This window comes from Mesoplodon bidens, assembly GCF_964165515.1.
Source record: "Mesoplodon bidens genome assembly, chromosome: 13".
Taxonomy (NCBI): domain Eukaryota; kingdom Metazoa; phylum Chordata; class Mammalia; order Artiodactyla; family Ziphiidae; genus Mesoplodon; species Mesoplodon bidens.
Window position 1 is genome coordinate 81205929 of NC_138169.1, and position 8747 is coordinate 81214675.

Sequence of the window (8747 nt, forward strand, 5' to 3'; positions counted from 1 at the left end):
AACAGCCCTCTGACTTCTTTCTTTACTGAACTGTGTCTTTAACATTTATCTATAATTTCTCTCTTGACCTTAATCTTCCTGTGACCTTTCACCCGAAGCTGTGGACTCTAGAATTTGTTTTCGGTGATTGGCAAGCTCTTCTTTCCTATAACTGAAATCTTACTGGCCACTGATGTCTCTACAGGCCTGTTAAGCAGAGACAGTCTATTCTCTTACATCCCAAGTACTTCCGGATCAAAATAGTGGTGTTATATCCTCCATGTTTCCTTATGCCATGTTGGAAGGGAAACTACTGTTCCTAAAAAAAATATCTACCTCTGAGGCTTATGCCACCTAACTATGCTACCTTCTGTTGTGATAATCTGTCAGTGCGTTCCTTTCATTCATTGAAGACTTTGTTGTCCGGCTCAGGGTTTCCTATCCACCCATATTTGAACATCTTGGCCTCCTAATTCCTTCATATCTTCACTTCCAACCATCTCCTTTACTCCGTCTCAGCCCTCTTAACCCCTTGATTTTTTCTGTATCGCCTGAAATGTATTCCTACCCCATACCATTCATGCAAACATCCCACTCTCAAACCACTCGTACCCTCCTATCTTTCCAACTTCATCACCTCAGTATAGTCACTGCAATCATGTTTCAAAGGCAACGAAACCTTCACTTCATTGACCCCTCTGCTTGCCTCCTAGTCATTAGTCCCCTTTTCTCTTCACTTCCCATTTTACTGAGTTTAGGTTCCATGGAGCACCAGTTAAGCATCATATAAGAATTATTTAAATACACTCTAAACTTCCTTTCCCCTTTGCCCTTTGATCACACTCACCTGAACAAAAAACACAAATCCTTGCCAATAAAAATGTGGCTAATAGACCAGCAGCACTGGCATCACCTGGAGTGTGTTAGACAAGCAGAAGGTCAGGCCCACCCAGATCTAAAGAATCAGAATCTGCATATTAACAAGATCCCAGGGCAATGCATGTGTGGAAGAGTACTTGTTAAAACAAATGCCTGGGCCCTTACCATTCAGGTGTTCTTCTGTGTTTTAAAAATTAATCTTTCCATATGTACCCTGAATCCCATTCTCTTTCCCTTTCTAAAAAGCTATGAACTATGATCTTCACATCAACCTTTCTCTTCTGAATCCTTCCCTTACTAATTTAAGCGTGATTTATTCCAGATTTCTCAATCCTGGCTGCATACCTCCATCATCCAGACACTTTCAAAAACTACTGATATTCAGACCAACTCCAGAAAATTAAATCAGAATTTCTAAAGATAGAACACAGATATGATTATTTTTAAATCTCTCTCCAAAGACAGCAAAAGGATCAGTGGTTGCCAGGGGTTGGGGGTGAGTAGAGAGGAAGGGGAAGGACAGGGGTGAACAGGCAGAGCACAGAGGGTGTTTAGGGCAGTGAAAATACCCTATATGATATTTTAATGAGGATTAAAGTAAGTAAAATGCATTAGAAGAGTGCCCGTTACATAGCTACAAAAATATGTCTGCGGTTATTTTTAAGTTTTAAAATTCTGCTTTTTCACATCTTCAAAATTTAACATAAGCAAAACCTACATTGAGGTGTTTCTTCTTCCTAATACGAGCTGTAAAATGTTGACTGTTGTTTTAATTATTCACCCTAATCAGGTATATTTCTGTTTACCTGACCCTGCAGTATCCTTGAATATGAATATTCTATCTTTAATTCTCCAGGCCACAAACAACATTCCATGTGGGATATGATAATGGAGGGATCTTTTAAACTTCCTTCACTTAGAAAAACACATGGTTTCTCTCCTCTCTCCTCCCTCTCTCTCTCTCTCACACACACACACACGCATGCACGCACACATTCACACAGACACACTAACATTAAAAAAAAGATTCAAATTCAAGCCTACTTTAAGAGAGTAGAGAGAAGGAACTTTGAAAATATATGAGACAGAAATTTCAAACTAGACTGGACTAAATTTTAATAACTAAAAATTACTAGAACATTCTAGAATCTTCCGTAAGATGATATTAAGTGATGAAAAAAGATGAATCCCTGGAACACAGATTTTAAAAAAATATATTTGAAACAAAAAAATAATTATATGATTATATCTCCAATGAATTGTGACTTTTCAATAAACTTATAATTCATAAATATAAATTTTTTAAGTCTTAAGTTTTAATTAGCATATTATTTTCATCTCCATTACATGGCTAAATATAATGGGAACCTGAATATTATATGATCCATTCTTTTCCCAATGCAATTTTTGGATCAACTTAAATAGACTGAATTTTAGGGATGTGGATAAAGTATAATGCCACCTTATAGTATTTACTACATTATTTTAGTAATATATACCCACAATGTAAAATAATACATTAATATGAAATATTACTTTTTATCTGTGCAATAGTTTATTTAAACTCTTCAAACGCATCTTTCTTTTTTTTTAATCAAGAACAATTTTTATTAAGGCCACTAGGTTTACAATCTTTTAAAAACATCCCAGGATCTATTATACTATGAAGAGCAAGTACCAGGAAATAAACACCAAAGCATAACCACATATAAGGCTCTGATGTGAAGCGACTTTCCTTTTGTCTCGTTAAATCCATATTTTCTCCAATTTAGGCAAAGGTTATAGCAAAATATGAAATTTGTCATAAGACTGGCTCATAAAATGGGAGTGGCTATCCTTCTGAATTTTGTTCACCTCACCTTCTAGGCACATTCCATTAATACCTAGATATCCTAGTTTTGCTCCCTAAGATGTCCCAGCAGATAGTTCCAATTTTACAAAAGAAACATACATGGAAACCTTGTCCTTGTAACTACTCCTAACATTAATAGAAGTGTGACTTATTCATAGGCTCAATGGGTTATGGAAAAACAGTGTATTACGTGTCAATCAAAATAGAGAAAAAATAAAGTCAGATCTTCCAAGACATAAATGCATATTTAAAATTTTACACTGTAAATTAACTATACTTCAATAAAAAAAGGTTAAAATTTTTTACAGTAAACAAATATACTTCTAAATGAAGATTTCCCCATTTTTCCAGATAAGACAGTGTGGACCATACGTTATAATGAATTTTACATTTGACCTTATTTTTTCAGTAAATACAGTTGTGAAAACAGAGTTACAAACTCTTCCTTTTAAAGAATTCTCCCCTCAACAGGAACCTCTTTCTAAGATTGGTTCAAGACACTTTGGCACACTGAGGTAGCAATGTCCAGGAAGATAACCTCCCCCATTTTTTCCTTTAGTCTGAAGTTTTAAAGTTGAAATAAGGTCTTAAAACAATCCTTTCACAAAAATAAGGCAGCTTTATGCTGTAAAAACATTAGTTCTTTGTCAAAGGTTATGTTCTGCTGTCACCACCTGTCAGCATCTTCTTTAAAGATCAGCTATTTTTCTTCCTAACAACACCTACATGCAGCTGATGGCTGTCCAGGTAGGCTTACAGAAACAAGCTCCACTGAAGTCTCAGGTGCCCGAACATCTGAGCTGGTCCTAGTGTTCTCTGCACAATCTCAGCGGAGAGGCAATCCTTGAACTCTTCATCACAGTCATGTTTGCTTTTGCCACACGTCTCATAGCACCTGCAGTGTTGGTTGCAACACTTTGTGAACACCAAACAGTGGACAGGCACATCCATTCAGCAGGGAGGGTTCATAACCCTAACATGGGAAAGGCTTTGATCGCTGCACCTATACTGGCAGAGCCTGTCCTTGCCTCCCAGGAGGTCCAAGATGGCATTCAGGTACCTGTCTATCTTGGGAACGCCCTTCCAGATGGTCTTCAGGATTGCCCTCCAGTCAGTGGTGTGGGCCTGCTCCAAGCACCTGAAAGCTGCAGTCAAGGGGAGGGGGAGGACGGCGAGCCCAGACCACGGGAGCAAGGCCACCCATGCAGCCCGGGGTCTCACAGCTCCCCACGGTCCCCGGAGCCCACATGGAGCTCAGTGCTCGCTAGGCAGCAGCACAGGTCTCTCCGTGCATCTTTCACATCAACTATTTTTCATCCTTAAAGATAAGTATTTCAGTTCTCTAACCCAGTTTTCCAGAGCACACCACCATGATTTCCATACAAGTTGTCAAGATAACCTTTTGAATAGAGGCATGGATGCTGTCACTTGAAGTTTTACCCAAACCCAAAATCTCCTCTATCCAACCCATAATCTCCACTTAACCATTCTCTAAAGACATGTTCACAATCACATCGAAGCTCCATTATCCTAAGAACAAGTTCCCAGTGATAATCACTAAATCTATGTTCAATTTCTTTGTCATATTTTTCCCAATTATTTCAGGTGACCTTTATAAGCAACCAAAAAATACTACTGACATTGTATCAGGTAAATTTGTCTTCTACAAATTGTACTTTAACAATAAAGTTATAACAGTTCATCCTTTTATATGAATGACTTTATAGGGACTCTCTCATATGAGATGCCTTTCTCTTTCCCAAGGGAAATTTGGTGGAAAAGAAACCATACTTTATATCTAGGCATATATGAGGTATCTTACTTTATTCTCAACATTGGATTAGGAATTAAGTCTCTTTAAAAATGCTGCTGATACAGTCCGACCAGCAATTTTCTGTCACTTGCCCTCTATTACTTAACCAACAAAACAAACAAAACCACTTTAAAAAACAAAAAGAATGAAAAGGACATTGAGTAAACAGGATTCACAAAATACTTTTTTTTGATGCATCAAATAAATACTTTTTTTTGGATGCATCAAATATGCAAAACAACACTCCTTCTTTGTCAAGTACTTTGACATATAATAAGAATTTTAAAATATATTTTAAATATCTAATATATATATAGTATTTGTTGTCTTATTCCTGCAATACCAATATTTTAACAATTTTAGAAACAATATGTCATTACAAATTTTAATGAAATGAAATTACTTTAGAATGGCAACCTAATAAGTCAAGCTAATAACATCAATTCTAGAGAATAATCTGATGTTCAAAGTAAATATCTTTGCATTTAATAACTTACCAAACCTGTTGCTAAGTATATACTCTAGAGAAACTCTCAAAAGGTTCATAAGGAGATACTTTGGGCCTGTTAATAGCAGCTCTGTATGTAGTATCAGGAGGATTGAGGAGATTACACACCCATCTCTGGGGGGAAAGACTAAGTAAAAGAAATGAGGAAAAAAAAAAAAAAGAAATGGAAGAAGGGTTTGATATACCATGAAAGAGTTAGAAGCAATGGACTAGATGAACCCAGCAACAAGACTAGATGTTAAAATGATTTTAATATAATCCTGATTGGAAAAAATAAGAAACAAAATGAGGCCTATACCACAGTAATATATTTTCATTACAAATACATGCCCATCAACATTTACATAAGGAAATCTTAAATACACACCTGAAAGATTCAAGGAACATGAACAAATGGATATATATATATATGTCACACACATATATACATATATATGTCTTTACTTGGATGGGACAACACAAATTGCAAAGAAATATTGAACTTAGGCACTATTCGTGACATTGTAATTCTGAAATTATATTTGTATATTATGTTACTGAGCAAATGAATAATATATTGTTGTTGGGTGTGAGGGTGTTCACTGGGGAAGAAGGGAGCTATAAATGTAGAAGGGAAAATGGTGAGAAAGAATATAGTATTGAATTTTAATTAGAAGTATTAATATGGACTGATAATTTCTAAAATATGTGTATATTTTACTGCTGTCCACAGAAATAGCCCGGGAACAATAAGATCTCACTAGCCATGAACAATCCCGATCTTGGTGCCTATGTCCATTTCTCAACAAAGTAAACCAAGGCTCCTTGGAGTAATTTCAGATCTGGGACAGAGAAAGTACAAGATGAGTAAGTGAGAGTACAATAACTTGTTGAATGAGAAAGCACTTAAAGAGATAACAGGGTCGTATCAAAAGCATCTAGAAGCCACCTGAAGGGATTCCACATTCCAAATTTAGGTCAAGTTGAGCACTAAGAAGAAAAATGATAAGGGATTTTAACACACTGAATTTAAAAATGAATGGATTAAAAGAGGAGGGGGGGGCCTCCCTGGTGGCGCAGTGGTTGAGAGTCCGCCTGCCGATGCAGGGGATACGGGTTCGTGCCCCGGTCTGGGAGGATCCCATATGCCGCGGAGCGGCTGGGCCCGTGAGCCATGGCCGCTGGGCCTGCGCATCCGGAGCCTGTGCTCCGCAACGGGAGAGGCCACAACAGTGAGAGGCCCGCGTACTACAAAAAAAAAAAAAAAAAAAAAAAAAAAGAGGAGGGGGTATCTCATAAAGTGTATGTGTATATATATATATTTATATATATATATGTGATCTGAATCACGTTGCTGTACACCTGAAACTAACACAATATTTTAAATGAACTATACTGCAAAAAAAAAAAAAAAAAAAAGAGGAGAGGGTAGAGAGAAGAAAAACTCTTCTTTACAGATGAATGCTAGGATAACAGTTAGAAAATAATTGTTTTGCAGCTCCCAAGGTAATAAGAGAGAGACTCGGAGAATGACAGACTGAAGAGGCAACATGCTAAGAACTGTAAATCTAAGTTCTTCATTTTACTCCTCTTTCAACATTCCTGTAGCTTTGTAAATTTTACAAATAAACAAAACAAATTTTAAAAACAGACACACAGAGTGCTACCACGTTTCTCAAGGACACGTGCAAATAAGGATACAGATCAAACACTGTATAATAATTGTTTATGATGGGACAGGAGAAACAAGAATATTGAAACAGGAAAAAGAGATCGTATTTCACTGTAATTTGAAATGACAGAAAACGCATGAAGATACCATTTTGCTAGTGGAGAACAAAAGCAAAATTAAGAAAAAAATGGAATCATATTTCAAGATCAATTGAGCCCCTAGAATAATATGTTTTATTTTAACTCTTTCTTCCTTAATCTTTTATCTAATCTAAGCCTTGTTTATTAATTTGGTACACAAAATACCACAAAATAATATTTTCTTTTGAGGGGAACAACAGTATAATACATATTTACTCACAAACATAATTGCATAGTGAATGTCCCTTGCATTTTTATTACATTTAACACAGAACTTCAACAGGGGAGTGTGAGCTGGAATGATCTGAGACAGAAAGGGCCTTATCAATTGGTATCTTTATATTAAAAAATTCATTTACTCAGAGAGAAAGACAGAGATTTTGAAAACTTGCTATTATCTCCAAACTTGTGAATTGTTCACTTCTTTCCAGAATAAATATTATAGCTTGATGTAGTAACCACATGGATATTTGCATATGAAAAGCATCTACTTAATTATATTTTGACCGCCAAACCTGCCCCAAATAGGAGGATGAAAACATCAAAATGAAATGATACCAGACCACCAAAGCAAGAAGCAGATCAGCAGGAAGTCCAGACATCAATAACAAGTCCCAGTAAGACATAATACATTAGCACTTCTTAAGTCTAGATCAACTGAATCATACTATTTTTTTCTTTTTTATGCAAAACAGAAGACTAAAAACCTTTTAACAAAAAGTGTCTGCCTATGTAAGTTGGTTATAAGAAGAGATTCTTGTGGAATCTATACACTGTGGAATCATTACAACTGGGTTCCTTCAAGTTATAGGATTATAACATTTGGGAAAGACTTCAAGAGACAATGAAAAGCGGGCTGAGGGGTTGGGGAGGTGACCCCCCAGTGAACTGCCCAAGCCAGCACTCTGTAGTCTATCATCCTCACTCCATCGGTCTCCTTACTTGACTTCCCAGGGCCCCAAAGGGTCAGGCTTTGCGCGTAAAGGAAACCCTAAATGAAATGGTGGTCTGCAGCGCTCAGCTTTGAAATACTAACTTCAATAAGCTGAACCATCATCCAAGATTGCTTCACATTTGTAAACCATAGTATGCTTTAGGAATCCCTTGATAAAGCTCCACAAAGATCAGGAAGCTTAAGCTTCAGAACCCGTTACGCACGCTCTTTATGTATTCAAAACTATGTATCATTTTCCTTAAAGAGGACACCAAAATTGTATCAGCTTTTGGAACCACAAGGCTTGGGTCTGTTAAATTAGTTAAACAAGGAGGCCATTAGACTCAGGTGGCTCTACTGCGGCGGAGGCCTCATTAAGCAAACCAAAATCAGCCTGTAAATGCCTCAAGGTTACAAAACGCTAAGGACAACCAATCACAAACAGCCAACGAGCCTCTAAGCTACAGCCAACCAATCATTCCCTTACTTGGCTTCCACGCTTCCTCTATGGAAGCCTCTCCTCAGCGCCTGTCGGCGGAGCGCGCCTAACCACGGCCAGTTTGCTGCTGCCTGACTGGAATAGATTTTTGTTCAAATAAACTCTTAAAAACATGAATATGCCTCAGTTTGTCTTTTAAAAGTTCTATGATCAGAAAAACCATCCAAAGGGACCCCAGCAGCCCCCAGGAGCCCCGAGCAACCAGGTGGAGGTACCTGCTGAGCTCCCTGGAGCCGCTGCCTGCTCGCTGCCTCTGGAGGTGTGGGGACGTCCCCTCGGATCCCGGTCTTCGTTCAGCAGCTTTGCGTCACGAGCTTTCAGACTCTGAGCATCTTTTTTTCCCCCCAAACTGGGTCCCGAAACCAACTGGAGTTGGCCTACTTCCGACTTAGAAACCGGAGGGGGTCCAGGGTCGGATCCGGTCCAACTTAGAAAGCAGTCCGGGTTCCACTTCTGACGGAGTCCGGGTCAGATTGGTTCCGACTTAAGTCG